At 36.2% G+C, this 17,411-nt stretch overlaps 1 long non-coding RNA gene across 1 annotated transcript in view; it reads left to right on the top strand.

The window, feature by feature from the left end:
- Positions 1–1,622: 1,622 nt before the first annotated feature.
- LOC137482844 (uncharacterized) overlaps positions 1,623–17,411 on the top strand; it is a 23,232-nt gene continuing 7,443 nt past the window's right edge. The window contains exons 1-3 of the long non-coding RNA XR_011004245.1: positions 1,623–2,591; positions 7,488–7,616; positions 8,242–8,314. This is a non-coding gene — a long non-coding RNA (uncharacterized lncRNA). The remainder of the gene's footprint in view (positions 2,592–7,487; positions 7,617–8,241; positions 8,315–17,411) is intronic.

The following is a 17,411-nucleotide window of genomic DNA, read 5'->3' as shown; positions in this document are numbered from 1 at the left end:
AGAGAGAAAGAAAGAGAAAACAATTTCTATTTCTGCTCCTTGTTTTTCCTATGTGGAATGTGCTTGGAGAATTGTTTACCTGGGGTGATTGCTCGATTAGATTCTGGTGAGGATTGTTTGAGTCTGGTGGCCAATCGGATCCACCTGTGTCTGGACTCTGGAGAACAGGGTCACGAGTTGTTAGAAGTTAGAGAAAGTAGCATGTAGTTTTAGTATCTTCCTTTATATAGTATATTAATGTATTATAGCATAGGTATAATGAAGAAATCATTCAGCCTTCTGAACTGAGTCAGACATCATCATTCTTCCCATTGGGTTCACCTGCATTTTACAATACTACGATTCCAGGAACTATTCCAGGACCTGCTGGTCTGGAAGGCAGTTGAAGTGACAGGGGATCTCCAGGATGCAGGGCAAGACCTAGACTCCAAATATTTTGCCATTACTGGAAACTATGTTTGTTCTTTTTCATTTTTAAGGGAAAATAAGGAATGAAACAGAACATTTTCTTCCTGTTGTGGTGGTCTGGAGTAATTATTTGTGCAGTAGTCTGATGACTTCCAATGATGTGTTGCCCATCTATTGTAAATTGCATGACTGTATTACCCTGCAAACATCAATATTTTATTAAATAAAGAAGACAGGGAATCCATCTGTATGGAAGCACAAATCACATACTTCTGAATGCAAGTGGCTAATTGTATACCTATAAATGTAAGTTTCAGAGGTCACCATCTAAAGGCATGATTTGTGCCTGTTTGAAAAGTGTACCTGACTCATACTTTGAGCCTCTTATTTTAACTAATACAAAAGAGAATGATTACTGTAATTTATGGTTGTCAGTAACATCATAAATTTTGCAATAATGTGGTTCTAACTAACTCTTTAGAAGTGCCGTTGTGGGAATTCAACAGTATGTATCTTTAGTCTCAAATGAAAGAGGCTCACTTTAGAAATATTTACTTCCTCTTTGACTTTCAGTTTTGCAAGTTCAACACTGTATAAAAGACAGATTGGGTTCATTTTACTCTCATTAATTGTTACCATTGCAAAGAAGTCTGCAGCTCTTGCTAAGGTGGTATTTTCCCTGTACTTGTTTGTACAGATGATATATTGTGAATTTCTTACAGCTTCAAAATAGGATTAAAGGTGAAATGGATTGCAACAGCCATGTTCAAAAATTCCTCTAAGTACTAGAGGTCAGTCCTTGCAAACAACAAAACATATATTTTCTCAACCTAAGTGGAATAAAGATAATATATATACATATATATGTGTATATTCACATATATGTATGTGTGTGTGTGTGTGTATATAATTACATATAAAAATATATAATTAAAGTAACAGATAACAGGTAGCAAAACCTTCAGTTCTATTGTGGAATTTCAATATCCCCAAAATATAGTAGACATGAAATAAAATATATAAAAATGTGTAATGCAACTAAACATTGGCTTTGATTGGTTTTTTCCCCATGATTAGTAAAATGTCTGAGCAATTAACTGAGATGAAGAGAACATAACTTGAAATTTTTTCTTTTATTTTTCTAGGGGAGTAAATGACTGAATGGACAAGCCTGATTTTCTGTACGTATCTCAAACAAAGTCAGTGTTACAATGCAGCACCTCATTAAGTACTCCTGCGCTCATGTATGGCTTTTTGTTCTTGTCCACAGCCATGTGACAAGTCATTACCTACATCTGCAAAGACAGCTATGAGCATTCAATTGTGTTTTGATATTGTAAAGCTCAGTAATCCCTTTATTCCCTGATTTATTAATATCACATTGGTTCTGTGTCCAGCACTCCTGTGAATGTATGGTCTTAGCAGGCAGGTGCTTGAAAAATTATGTTAGGGCTGAAAATTTAAAAGTATTTTTTGCTTGTTTAGATTACTTCATTTTACTGAAGTTACTGTAGCATAATTTATTAGAAATATTAAGTGTCTTGGTATCCAGTGGTTCCAGTCACCATGAGATAAGTTTGCATTACTTTTCCTAGTCTATTTATCCTGTTTCCTTAGGAGGTGACTGTGCCAAATAGTGTGAGTTTCTACAATAAGAAGTATACTTACATCTGTAAACGCTGAGAAAAACCTCTCAGTGAAAATGTTCAGTTTGAAGCAGGCCCAGGTCCTGCTTGTCCTTTTACTCCATTCTCCAATAAAACCAAAAAGAGTTTAGCAAGCATACATAGCAGTGGAAGACAGTAATGCATCTTAAGTCACTGAACGATTTAAAATCTGTAGAACTATGGAAAATAAATCCAGTGTGTTCCAACAGTGATTTCAGCTTTTGTTTCAAAAACTCTTTAGACGTAACATTTTTCAACTAAACTTTATTTTACTCTTTATTAGCTTTCTGGGATGGTGAGTGCATCTTACTCCTATGTTACTGATACTAATAGCACTGTTTATTTGTCAAATTGACTTAGCAGAGATCTGATAAGCTGTGAACTACTATGCCTATGTAATTGTAGGCTCCATTCAACCAAACATTCTGAGCTGTGTGTTTCCTTCACAGGGGTTAAATCCTTCATTGAGTCAGATGTTTACTGATCTGCAGCTCCAGCTTGCTCATCCATTTGTAGGTAAGAGAAAATGAAAACTGGATATAGTTTCTTCAAATCTTTTATATATCACAAATTTCTATTTACAATAAAAGTCATGGGTCTTCTTAGAGGCTTGTATCCTTTTGTTTCAGTGATATTTTATTTTACACCATTAGTAAGGGTATTGCTGGCAATAATGACGTAGTATGAGTTCCTCCATTGTCATCTCCCCCTATTCTCTATGTTCCCGTGCTTATTATTTTTATTATTTCTTTCTACTTTTCCCTGAGAGATACAGCTTGCATTATTCTTCTGTGACCTTTCATAATTCTAATTGTCTTGCAGCTTGAGCACTGCAGATTTTCTTCCTTGTCCCTTCTCTGACCTTCTTTTCTGTTTAACTTCACCCCCAACAGTTCCTCCACTGCTTCACACTGAGCTGACAAATAATTTTATTGCATCAATTATTTAAAATTGTGTCCTCTTTATTTTTTCTGATTTCAAAACTGCTCTCCTTTTTTTGCTTTGTATGTTTTTTCCCCTAACTGTACTCGCTACTTGGTGTGTTCCATGCCCAAATGTGTCTGATACCAGTTATGTACAGGAAATGATAATGGAACCCCTGTCCTATACTGAATTTGGCTGAAATAGTGAGTCAGTAATCTCCTCCCTTCACTAGTGCTAGATAAATGATTCTATTGTTACTGTAGTTATGCTGCCTGCTGTAGCCTGTGATTTTTTTAAATTACATTTTTCTTCATGATGCAGCAGATTATTTTCTTCAGCACAATTTCTGCTTTTAGATGTAATATAATGGCTGGAGTAATTACAAGATGAAATGTGTTTTACGACAGAAATGTCACATTCATTATAAAACCTGAACAGTTCTCTTAGTAACAATGCAGTAATAATAGCATCAAATCAGTATCTGAGCCACACAGCAGTACTTGAATTATTGTAGACCCACACTGTGCCACAGATGAGCTTTAAAATGGAATATTGTGTGCTGAAATTGCTGTACACCCCAATGCAGACTGTTGCGTGCTCACTCTGAGGTCAGTAGTGCAGGTCCTTCCTCTGCAGGCACACTCAGCAAGGGGGCTCAGGCTGCAGCAGATTTGCATTACCAGAGGTTCAGAGTGCAGGTGAATGTGCCTGCCAGAACTTGGACAAAACCCAAGATAATTTCTACCCCTGTTGTTGTCCTGTGTTTAGGTGGTCCTGGAAAAGCAACTTTTTTCTCTGCTGCATCTTATCCATCTGTAAATAGTGCTATTAGAATTCAGCACTGTTTTTCAAATATCTTTGTAAAGCCTTTTCACAAAAACAGTTTGTACTCTTCTGTGCTTCACTTCAGTATACATTGGGCAGATTTTTGTCCAGCTCCCCACTTTTCTTTGAGTGGAATGTAGTTTATCATTGTGTTACATAGCTTTTAAAATGTGTATTGGTCAAAACAAAATAATTTAGGGGTGTTTTTTTTTTTTCCTGCAACTGTGTTGCCACCACCTCATCTACTTCTCAGCGTTTCACAACAAGAATACACTACTCAAAGCACTAAAAAATATTTCTGGCCAGAGATCCTCCAATGAATAGGACACTGGATGTTTGATGAGATTTGTTGCCATGAATGTTTTCAGGAGAACTACAAGGTGCTAAAGTGAAAAAAAAAAAAAAGCTGTGATTTACAGCCATGTGAAGCGATACACGGAATAAATAAACAGACTCCACAACCTGGTATAGTTATGAGGTGGGTATGGATTGTCAGCGCCCGGCACAAGTGAGTTAGCTCTCAGAAAACTTGTGCCCCGAGCCTCAGTCTGACCCACACCTTTATTCACAAAGGTGTTCCATATGCAGTACATTGCACAACTTTTTCATGCATATTCAACCCTGGGCCCCGCCTGTCCTCGCCTCTTATGCTAAAGAGGTCCACGCCCTTCTGGGCCTGCATGGTTTGCTGTGGTGGTCCTGCGGGGGTCTCTCGGTGGTCTTCTGAGGCTGAAGATTGTGGTCTTCCTCATGATTGAACTTTTGAACTTTTCTCCTTTGTGCGGGCACTTTTGGTCCTTTGGTGCTTATCTGAGTATGTCTGTCAGTCTTGATAGGCTTGGAGACAGAGGAGCCTCTTTATCTGGGTGCTTTGCCTCCTCTGGTATTGTTCTTTATGCAAGAAGCTTCAGAAATTTGCATTTTCCTATGCCCTTTGTACTATGGCAGAGGTTTCTTTAAGAAAAGGGTTAAAATTCAACACATAATTTTTCAAGCTAAAATTTAAATGCTTAATTCATTTTGTTAATTCAAGTGAACTCCAAAAATCTCCATTTCACATGGACCAGCTTCTTCTGTTAAACATGCTGTTATGGAGATGAGTGCAGTCAAAATCATTCCAGTAGTTATCGTGAAGTTTCTTGTTTTGAGGGACTGCATGAAGAACGAATGGGTATGGAGCTTCTGTTTCATGAGAAAAAAACTGCAAAATGCCTCTACTTGTCTGTTCTGCTGCAGAGCCATCTTCTCATATGTAGATGTGTCTGACCTACTTTTGCATATGAGTGAATGCAGATTCACTTTACAAAATGAGTTCTCAGAAATGAGTCGCATTCTGCCACCTGATGTGCTTTCCTCTTGTGATCTTATTTCTTATTCTCTGTCATTTATTTTAAAGAAAATAGATGAAAGGCTGATAAACGGGCTTCTTCCATCTTGCTTTAGGAGCAGAGTTTGGGGAAGTTACACTAGGAAAAGGCACCCTGTGAGGCAGTGAGACTGACACAGTTCATGCACTGTTTTCACAGAAGAGAAACTGTGAAAGAGCATGAGCATAGGAGGTCTTTGGAGCTAGAAGACATGGACCAGCTGAGCAGCCTGGCTACTTTGTTGGATGTTGTCATCTACATTGCAAATCTCTCTTCTCCATTGTTGCAAAAACTCCATTAGTTATGTTGTTAAAGTAGACATTCCTTGTCACTGATGACTTTAAAATCCTCAAGCCAGTGAACTGGTTCTCTTGTAGAGTTTGAGGTGAAATCAGTAGTGCCCATAGTGCAGCTAATGAGAACACAAAATTTCTTTTGAGGTGTTTTCTACTTTTTTTTTCTTATATTTTAAGAAATAAAGCTCAAAATTATTAGTGGTCATATTGCTCTTAACAGGGCAACTAGGGAATTACTATAGGTACACTCTACTTCTAATATAAATTGCTGCATGCTGTAAATTATGTATAATAAAGTATGGATTATTTTTTATTATTTTGCTGTTTGGCTTCTGAAAGGATTTGATACTCTTGTCACATGCTGTAAAAAAATGTTAGAAAGGAGTTCATTGTGGCAGCTGCTCTCTGGCCACAGAGAGTAGGCACAAATTTTCCCAGGCATTTTCCTGGGGAAGACTGTGAGAAGATCAGAGAAAAGTATGAGAAACAATTCTTATCTCCCCTTGCTGCACCAGTCGTTTTGCACATGTGGAATGTGTTATAGAGATTTGTCTACCAAAGGGTGATTTCTTAATTGGACACTGAATGGTTTGGATTGATTGACCAATTAGGTAAAAGCTGTAAAGGTTACTGAGTTTCTTAATAAGTATACTATAATATAGTATAAGATGATAATAATAAAACAATTGATCAGCCTTCTGCAATCATAGAGTCAATGCTAATCATTACCTGGCTGGGGGCCTGCGGCAACAGTTCATAACTGTAGTGGTTCATTTAATACTGCCATGTGGCCCTACAGAGAAATGTGATCTGTCTATGATAAATGTTCTAGGAAATAATGCAATTTCATTTTAGATGGAAAAGACCAACTATAATAACATATACTTGGCATGGCATTAAAGAACTTGTGGAATGAGGGTATATTTTTATGAAAAAATGTAAAAAATAATGTACAATAACTATAAATTTTGTGTTGAGAATAAGTTATTATTTTGTCTGATTAGGAATGAGCAAAAGGATATATGAAAAACTAATGGTAAGAAGGACAGAAGATTTTTGCATTAATAAAATTTAGTTATTGATCTAGATTCTGTTAATGTTCATGAAAAATACTATGTGATCTTGCAGAAATTATAACAATACTGCTACATTGAAAGGATTTTATGAATTTAAAGTATTTTTGCTCTGTATTATAAAGAAAAACTCTTTATTAAAAACTTATTAGGTGGTGTTTCTCTAGCATGCAGTTGAAACTCATGGAGCAATGTCCAAGATTATTTTAAGCTATTAGGTTTTCATTTGACTGTCATAATTAAATCATGTTAACTGGGAAAAAGACTTCCATGTGCTTCTGTGTGACACATATAGACTATGAAAAGACTATATTAGGTACAGTGTAACTCGTGTGAAAAAGCCCAAAGGGGAGCTGTGTTTCTCATTAAGACTGAATAATTTACTCCCATTCTGGTGGTTTCTATTGCAGATGAGTTATTTGAAATGGAAACCTCTTCCTTTTCCTCAAGTGTCATGCTCAGCTTAGAGGTTAACAGATGAGAGACTGAGGCTTACTGAAAATCTCTGTTCTTGTTCATATGCCTCAGGCCTCCTTGTAAGAGCGAGTCCAGCAGGATCTGACCTGACATTTCTTTCACATTTGCTGGATTTAACTTATTTCCCAAAGCGCTTTTTGTGTTCATCCAAAAGGCGTGACTTTTTTTAAAAAAAAAGTGCCTTAGAATGCCACAATAAAAGATTATGTTATTTGGTAAAGTTTTGTGTACTCTGGCATTCAGCACAATTTCAAACTTTGTTCACCTTGCAAAATCACCTCAAGGTGCCAGTGATCACTTCTGCTGCTTCCTCTGTGTCACATCCTGGGCAGAGAGGGAGTTTACTATCTTGTAAAAATGTGAGGAAGTTCATTTCAAGCTGTATCTGTTAGAGCAGAGTCAGTGTGAGGGCAGACACAGGGCACTGCAGAACTAGTTTTACTGTTTCAGGTCTTTCCATAAGGATAAGCAGCTGTCTGGAGACAAAGTTCATAAGCAAGAATATAAATGATCCAAAAAGCTGCCACCAAATGACCTGGAAGCCTTCCAGGGGTTCTATCCCAGAGAGGTGATATTCTGGTCATTACATTCCCTTATATATGACAGTGAACTCAAAAATACTGCCTTTGTTTATTCTGAAGAGTTGTTGGAGTAACTCCTGAAAGTTGTTCAGCCAGATATTGGGGATCATATTTTGTAGATTCATCATATAGCTAGAGAGGAAATTCAGCCATCATCAGGGTTATTTCAATACAGAGAATGCAAGTGGGACTGAGTTCAGAATTCATTCTAACACCTAATTTTCTTGCTACTGTAAAAATATAAACTCTGTCAAACGAGAGTGAGAACAGTTTAGTGATTGCCTGAATCCTTACAAAGTGTGTTAAACTGTGTATAGACCATATAAAAAGATATTGTGTGAAAAGTCAGAACACCTTACCAAGGAAATAAATAAGTAAGGTGTAAATATAATCCTCAGAATCATTGAAATTTAAGTTTATTTAGGTCCTTCATTTTTTTCACATTTTTCTATTGATAAGTGCAGAATCAGACCACCTTAGCATTCATATATATAGTGTTTGCTATAAGTGTATAAAATCAATAAAGTCACTTAATTTGCAGCTATTCTTAGATAAAGGGAAAACTTTGCCAAAATCTTCTAAGCCTCATAAAATGAATGCATTTTATTACTGTATTTGAACAGGAGAGGACAACTACACACCAGAAGAGCCCAAGGAAAAGTGCAATAGACTCCACATTCAGAATAAAAGAGGTGTGTAAGTCCATTAAATAATTATTCAGACATTAGGGGTTAATAGTGGATAACATTTGCTTTCAGACCACTGTTCTTCATGGGTATTTTCAACAAGTTTTTTGTTTGATTGGTAAAAGTCTGCTTGATTTGCAAAGAGAAAGAGTGGAACTGGACTATAAAAAACCTATTAGAAATTGACATCATACCATGTTTGAAAAAGTTTAAAATTGTTGTGCATAATTAATGGAATCCCTTGTGTTATTTCTGTGTTTTAAATACACCTTTACAGTCACATGAAACTAGTCATTGGGCCCTTCTAAAAATTTCCAAGTGCTGCAACATATTAATATTAAAATGCTACTTTTTTGTTGTTGTTACACGAAGGCATAAACACAAAGAAAAAGGAGAAGTCAAAACTGAGGAAAACAGTCACTGGTGACAGCCAGTTTTGTGATTTCTCCTGCCAAAGGCATTGGTTGGTTCTGAGACCGAATCAAAGCGCAAAAGGCTCACTTGCAATGCAGAGATTCACTAGAGAACTGCCCACCAGGACACACACTGGAAAGTGCTGCAAAAGGACTGCAGAGCCAGAGTTCTGCTCAGCAAAAAAAAGATGAAGACATTATGAAACATGAAGTTTCCAAGCCATTATCTTCAGGGTTATTTCCCTGAAGCACTACTAAGAACTGTGTGAAAGTTCCTAACACTTTCCTGGTTGCCATTACTACTGGAGGATCTCCATTATGTAGGCAGGCACATTGTCTTCTTACAGCTACTTGTTAAGGCAGCTTTAACATGAAACTGGAGAAGAGTTTGAATTCCTGTGTTAGAAAAAACTGTGATAATAATGAGCAAAACCAAAGATTTTGAAAGCCTACTCTTGGACGAAAAAAGCCAGAACAGCTGGTTGATAGTTCTTGTTTCCATTTTCTTATGTTTAGAAACACCATCGCTTATTTGCAATTACCTGTTTTGAGTTTTCTCTAGCAGCAGATCACATTACAACGGATCATGGCTGATAATAGCACTATTATTGATTTGTAACAATCAACTTTAGTTTTGCCCCTGCTTCAAGCTGTTCTTTTCATTACTTTTCTCCTTCTCTGTTTGCAAGTGAATGATTCACATAAGCCTTCATCCATTTTCTGAGTGAATCCTCTCTCAGGGAGACAAAAAGCCTGATGCTTTTCTACTCACCTGCTGAGAGCTAGCCTTTTAAAGTACAAGGTTGTGTTTTGGCTTCTCTCAGCTCCATGCTGTTTCCAAGATTTAGGTGAATAAAAACTGAACTGCACAGAAGGTATCAGAATAGTCAATAGCTGCTTAGCTAAAAGGAATGGATATTCTTCAAGACAAAGTCCTACAAATCATTCTTAGCTTTTTATTGCATTGCATTTCCTGAGAATGAGTTTTGGGGTTTGCAATCAAATGTTAAAACATGCTTTGTAAAATTTATTCTTACTTCTTTCTATCTTTCATGTCTTTCCCAAGGTGTGAATTTCAACCACAGATACTATGTTGTAAGAAGAAAATTGCCAGCACCATAAAGACATGAAATGTCTTTTCCTTGCAAGTTTCTGCTATTCTTTGTCCCTTCACAATGCATCAGCAATGCTTGCTGAAATCATGATCTGATGAAGGCTCTTTTAAAAATTTGCAGACAAGAAGTCATTTTCAGCAGTTTTCTATGAAAACAGAGACCAGAAGGCAGGGATTTCAGATCCTTCAGACAGAGTGTTAGAGGATATCATATTAATTCCAGGTGGAGTATATGGATTCTCCAGTTTCCATATCTTCATATCTCTAGCTTTTAAGTTTTTCTTTTTTCATGCAACCTTCAGAGGAAAAAGGGGGTTATGTTTTGCTATTTGGGACTACAGTGCTCTCCACAGTGATGAGAGATGTTTTATTCCTATCTATTTCCATCACAGGCTCCTACAGGAGCACTCTTTAAATTTACTGGCTCATTCAAGCACATGAACTGGGAAGAAATTCCCTCAACAAAATATTTGGTATCTTGAAAACAAAGAGGATGCAGAAGATGGGGAGAAATAACCAAAGAGATAAACTTCTATCTTCATAAGCAGATATTTGTGTTTGTTTTGTCAGATGTCTTAGAAAGGGAGAAGGAATATGCTTAAAAGGCACACAGTAACCTGAAGACAGGCAGAAGCTGTTCATGATTTTACTCTGGAAGTACACTGCATTCCAGAGAGATGTCTGGTTCTCTTCAGTGATTCCAAGAGTTACAGAGACCAAGGTCATTAGAAAGATACTTTAAGTACAGTACAGTTTTGAAATTAGAGTACCAGTTCCTCATGCTTCGGAGAAATAAAATATCTCCATTTCTTTCAGAAACCTGAAAATATACTTGAGCTGTGATGTTATTATGTAGCCTCTGTACTGCACAGGTGAGAATACTGAGCAGCTGCATCCTACCACAGTGTTTATCCATTTGGGTTCTTTACTGGTGTTAATTGATTTGCAAGGTGCCATGAAGTTTGTTTTTTACTTTTTGTTTTGTTGTCGTTGTTAATAAACTACATTGCAGAATTTCCATTTATCCTGATGGCTCTGTATATGCATATCCCTATTTATTAAAATCTTGCACAAAAATCATCCATAGGACAATTTCTTTCAGATGAAAGAGAATTGTGAAGGAAAAATTAAATTTGGCATATTTATGTGATAGCATGTGTGTATCCCCTTTGTGATTTACAGCCTCACCTATATCTCACAGTATGGAATTGTCCTCCACAGGTAGAGGAATCAAGGAAATGTGAGGATAGAGTGCAAGGAAAAAAGTTTTCTTTATCTTCCAAGAAACCTTGTGAAATGCTGGGCTGTAATGGTGTTCTGGTACAGAAAACCAGAAGAGTTTTGTAGGGAGACAACACTGTAGTTTCATTTGAGTTATGTAATTTCAAGTCATAAACATGGAAAACATGTTGACTGTTCAAAGGTTGCACAATTCATGAAGCTTCAGATAGTTATTTTAATAAATTAACAGCAAGAAATGAGCATGTGCCATAACTCTTTTGAGCCTATTAATTATAATACATTCAACACAAAATATCGCTTCTCTTTATAGATGAATCAATTCTGATATCATTAAAATTACCAACCACTTCACATATATTCACTTTAATGTGAATTTTGCTTTACCCAATATGACATGGTAGAATTGTACTACAAAACAGAAAAATATTATAATTATCAGAATTGCCAGTAAAAATACTTTAGATATGTCATATATACTTCATATACACTACATATACTATATACTACATATATACTGAGTTTCTTGCTGATCTAAACTTCTCTTAAATATAAACTGCTGAACCTCTTTTACAGAAGGAGACTAAAATTAACTTTATAGAAGACATTTATTTTCATATAATTACTGTAAAAGAATAATTGGATCTGGATTTTCATAAAAGACTGGCTACTGTTTCCTTCATTTAGCTATAAGTGAATATGGGGGAATAAGGAAACTGCACATTCTCCATTCTACAGTTCAAGAAGTATTTTTTAAAGGATTTGTTACTTGTTCATTCAAATGGGGAAAAAAAAGTCAATACTCTTATTGGATCAGTTGTGTCCTTGGCCGTGCTGGGCAAGTAAGGAGAAGAAAGATTGAAAGTGGGGCTCTCCCACTCAGATCTCTGCCATCACCCTAGCTGTCCTGATTCTGCTTATAATGATATTCTCAGCATCCTTTCCTCTTTTCTCTCCTTGCTCTTTCACAGCACAGTTAAACATTGAAATCCATTCAGTTCTACCAGTTCTTGTTCTTTCAAACCCTTCTCTTTTCTTTTCCAGTCAAAATATTTTTTAAAAAAATACATAATTTATAGTAAGAAATTTACATCTATTTTAACCATTTCACAAAAACCAAGACCAAACAAAAAATCAGCTAACTACTTGGAAACATCTGAATTCTGTGTCTCAGCTGAAGTTGCTCGATCCCTCTGCCCCTTTCTTTGTGAAGTTTACCTTTGATTCTTCTTTCACATGTCCTAAAATGTCTAGCACAGGAGTAACTGGGCTTCCTTGGTAATGATTGCACTGTAAAATATAAGGAAGCTCTAAAATTACATGGATGCATATAATTATCCATTGCCATGGCTGGGTATATGTGATGTGTCTCCTGGACAACACAGGTTGTATCTGAGCTCACACCCTGCTTTTCCTCTTAATAGACCATTAAATTTGTCCCTAACCTCTGTACTGCTGTCATCTCTCTAAAGTCTTCAGGTACTTCAAAACTGTGGGACCTTTACCTTTCTGTCACATTTAGTTGCAATTGGCCAACATGTTCACAACTCTACTTTGGCAAGAATAAAGAAACAGACACTGTAGCAATATCAACCTAATTTTCATTGGAAAGAAGGCTAGAAAAGAGCTGTAGAAAAATAGGACTGGTACACTCCACCTTTCCTTCTGAAAATGGCCAGATTTTCATTGTACACATGGAAAACTTGCTTTTAAAAAACTTTCTTCTAAACACTAGCCCAGGTTATGAGATTGTGAAAAATTTTACAGGATGCCATATTTTTAAACTGAAAATGAAACAAGAAGTAGATTTCCAGCTAACCTTCTCTGGCTAAATTGTCAAATAAAAGCTGTCCCAGACATTTATTTCATAACTTATGAACATGATGAAACCTTTGGTTCTGGATCTTGAGTCCTTTGTGCTTGCTGTGAAGGTAACCACAGTACTGCTTGTGACTGTGATTCCCTGTGGCTGGTTTGTACTGACTAACTCACTCTGGCTTTTTGATTCTTTTTTTTTACTCTTTTGAGAAGACATTCAAAAATATAATACAGCATAAAATGCTCATTTTCTCCAAGCAAAACAGAAAAACCAATAGGTGTTCCAGCATAGGCTGTCTTGTAGTATGATACACTGACAGGCATGGACTTCCGAAGCACGTGCTACTTTTCAGTATGAGACTTGTGTATGATGGAAAAGTGTCATTGAATGCCAGGGGCTTTTTCTTTCACTCAGCCTTTTTATGGCCTGGGACATAATGGCCTTTTCCTGCCTCAGTCTGAGATTAAAATTTTGGCTTGTGCTAGTTAATACAGAGCTATACATTTAGCCATGTTACATTTTTATTGCAAGATGAGGATTTATGAATTTTAAAAGTCAAGTGTGCTGTCTCCCTTGGCAATATCTTTTTCATTCTTCCTTGCATAGTCAACTCAGCTGGCATTTAGAAATAGATTATTTTTAAAATTTGCTTTGCATCCCAGAGAATTTCCTGACTTTACATATTATTTCTCTTTTCACTTTTTCTACTCTTTTTTTTTTTTTTGTTTTGTTTTTTCTTTTCAGATGCTAAGGCAGTCTTACAATTTTTGTTTGAGAAGTCATTTTTTTAAAACCATGCACAAGCGAGACATCAAAAAGAAGGATTTAAAAAATGTAATTTTAAATAGATGCCTTTACTTGTGCACCCCAAAATTGCAAGAAGTAGTAATAAAAATGGGAATGTCCACACCTGGTTAGTAATATACTCAGGGGATGAAGCACAGAAGAATAAAATGCATTCTGATTTCTGGTGGCTTCTGCTGGCAGATGGTTATGGTTCGACTTTCATTTCAAACTTTTCCTAAGCATTCTGCCTCCTTTGGCTCAAGCACATATTCCACTGAGATCATGTAAACTGTGCCAGAAGTGGACCCTCTAAACTGCATCTCACAGGCAGATGTGATATTTACATTGAACTGCCAAGGTAAATCTCATCTTGAAGAGATTAGTGGGAAGCCCAAGCTCCCAAGCTCCTATTTTTTAATGAAAGTTTTGACATTCTGAAAACAATAGAAGATGATTTTGTCCTTGCCATCACCACTTCTGAATATTTACTGTAACTCATGTTGATTCATGTATTTATTAATTCATTTCAGATTCAGTGGTGATTATTTTAATGAGATAAATAACAAAAAGGTGTTTTCTTCTTGGAATGTTACCTTTTCGTACAGTGTGTACATAGATGAAGTCAATCTCATTTGCAGATGAGCCCATCTGACCCAGTTACCTTCAAAAATGTAATATTCTCCTTCTGATCATCTGCAACAGTAACATCAACCATCCTTGATTTGGGATTTGAGAGCAAGTTATTTCTGTTACTCAGCTTGCTTGCATAATTTTCAGGTCTTTGTCTCCCCTGTGATTTTTAGACATACTCTTCTTGTCCTTGCTTTCCTTATATCCTTGAGAGACCACTTTCTTTGGCAGTGTCTTTCTTTTCTGTGTATCTAAGAATATTAACTTCTTTCTCCTTAATTATGCTAGCAAGGTCTCTTGTGATATGGTCTCTTCCCAAGAGACTGTACTTGGTATATCTCATCAAATCACTTCTATGTAATACCAATGTAATGTATTGTAATACTATTCTATTTCAGTTTCTTCTAGCCCCGGATTCACTTGTTCAAAACCCAGTTTTTACAGATGTATGTAGGTGATGATTTAAGTGTAATTATCTCCTTTGAAGCTGACACTTTGAAGAAATCAATGAGCTATGGAAATAATAAGGTGAGAAAACAGGCTTCATTTCAGTCGTTCTCCCTACACTGCATTCTCGAGGATGGCTGCCAAAGTGGTGTCAGCTGGAATAGGAGAGTCTCTTGGAGGCTCCAACCAGCACAGCACAAACTCATTACAGTGCAGGATGAAAAACAGTGATTTTTAACACTTTGCTTTTCCCTCTCCTAGTTGGAGAAGAAAATCTGGACTGTTATCTTCACAGGTAAAAATAGAACTTTTCCTTCTACTTTCAGAGCTGTTGCCAGCTTTACTTTACTGGTAGTGCTAATGGTTTTCTGCCTCCCAGAATCCATGGCACCTTTGTGCCTTATGCCAGCTGGTCTAATTTTGACAAGAAGTGAATTATCTGATCAAAGCTAAGTCTCTGCTTTTTCTGTAGTCAGGATATACTACCTCATGAGTATTTAAAGTTGGAAGAAAATCGGATTTGTGATTCTGGCTGGATTTTTTAAATCGCAGAATACTCAGGTAATTCGTAACAGTCTTGCTAACATCAAACCATCTCTGTTTTTATGGAAACTGAATTCCATTCAGGAAATTATTTTAATAAAAATACATTTTTCTTTGCCATTTTACAGAAAACTGTGTGCACACAAATAAAACTTTATTATTTTTTCACAGGCCACCCCGTCAGAAAATTAATGCTGGAATTATTGCAAAACCACAACTTTAATTTTCAATATGGCTTTTTTGTATATAGCAGTTTTGTTATCAGTAGCCTTTAATTAATTCTTTTTTGCTCTGAATGTACTTTAGTATTATTTGTACATAGGCAAACATTGGTGTTCACAGTAGCCCAAAACAATGCATTTCATCACTTAATTACATGCTTTTTGAAATAGTACCTTCTTTTGTACATGTTTATCTCATCTTTTATGTGATACTCTGTAGTGCTTGTATTTAATGAATGAGAAAACAGTTATTGCCTATTCAGTGTTTCCTGCCATTGCTTATTTACAGATCTATTATCTCTTTCTTCAGGCTTCTGTTTTCCAGATGCTGATTCCGAGCCCAGTTAACGGTTCTTTATGTGGAAACCATTCTTTACCTACAATAGGCCTCTCTGTGCCTCCCACAGTTGTATTATATATATTTTCATTATTAAGGGGAAGTGCTACACACATTATTCACAGTAAGAGGGCACCATGGATTTGTTCACTTGTGTATTATCTTATTCTTTCCCTTGTAATATCTAACATTTAACTACTGGATCAATACCAAATACTGAGTTAATCTTTTTATAGGACTGTCTGTTATAATTCCAACATTTTTCCCTGAATAGGACTATGTATTCAGGACTCATTCAGGACTCTTCATTATAAACACAAAGGGTGGGTTGTGTTAACCATGTACACCATTTTTATCTATAGATAATTTAATTTTACATAGGATCATTCAGCCATCCATCATAATGAAATCCTTATGTAAAATTTTTGCAGCCACTTTTTTGTTCCTACTGCCCCAAGTAACTTATTGTCTTCAGCCACTTTGGGCATATTGCCATTCCTTTCTCTTTTCTAAGTCATTGATAAACATTATGAAAACAGAGGTCATCTATTTCTACTGATAGCTTTACTCCACTGTGAAAACTGATCTATTTGTGGTATCACATATTGTGTCTTAACTAGTATTAAATAGTATTTAATTTAACAACTGTCTTTACCAGTGTTAATCCTGGGAATATTTTGTATCAGATGACAGCATTAATTATTTTTGCAAGGCTTTCACTGGGGAGTTTGTCCAAAGCCTTCTGGAAAAGCAAGATAATCAGCCAGACATGTACTGTTCACATGGCTAGCAATTCTTTCAAAGATAAGTTTATGATAAAAGACTCCACCTTACATGTTGACTCTTCCTTGATAGAGCACATTTATTGATGTCTTTACCAACCCTGCTTTTTTTTTATAATTCATAATATTTTGCCTACTGCATAATTAGGCTGGTCTCTGATCTCAAAACTCCCCAGGATTTTTCTAAAAGATCTGGTGTGAATTCTGCCAGTTTAAACCTTTTTAAAACTAGAGCAGTTTTAAGCAAAAGGCTCCAAACCATAGTTAGCAGTTTGGCTGTTTCATTCCTGATGCCCTTTAAAATAGATAATCTTTTAGATGGTAATTTTCTGCTCTTGGCAATTTACTACTGATTGAAACCTCTCCTACCAAGCTGGCAGATGTTTCAGGCAGAGAGATCCTGTGGCACATCACATACATATGCAGAAAAGGGACAGGAGTCTAGCACAGGAACCCCCCTGAATTTCTCCATGGTGAACACAGAGGCAAATGACCCATCTAATTATCTACCATGGCCTAGTTTTGCTTGAAATCTTTTACACCTTCCTCAATTACTGGCCAAACAGAAACTGTCAGATTCTCATTCCCAATACATTTGGAAAGGAGTTTATTATTTGTTCTTATGTCTTGTAGAATGTTTTCCTGACAATATATTTTGCCTTTCTATATTGTGTTTTACATATGGTTTCCAAAGTTTATTTTTCTGTGTTTTCCATTTCAGTATAACTTATGACTTTTGAAAGATTCCCTTTACCTCATACTAGTCTTCAACATGC

This window comes from Anomalospiza imberbis, chromosome 1 (genome assembly GCF_031753505.1).
Source record: "Anomalospiza imberbis isolate Cuckoo-Finch-1a 21T00152 chromosome 1, ASM3175350v1, whole genome shotgun sequence".
Classification (NCBI taxonomy): domain Eukaryota; kingdom Metazoa; phylum Chordata; class Aves; order Passeriformes; family Viduidae; genus Anomalospiza; species Anomalospiza imberbis.
Note: the sequence above shows the minus strand (reverse complement) of the source record. Positions and strands in the feature narration are given on the sequence as shown.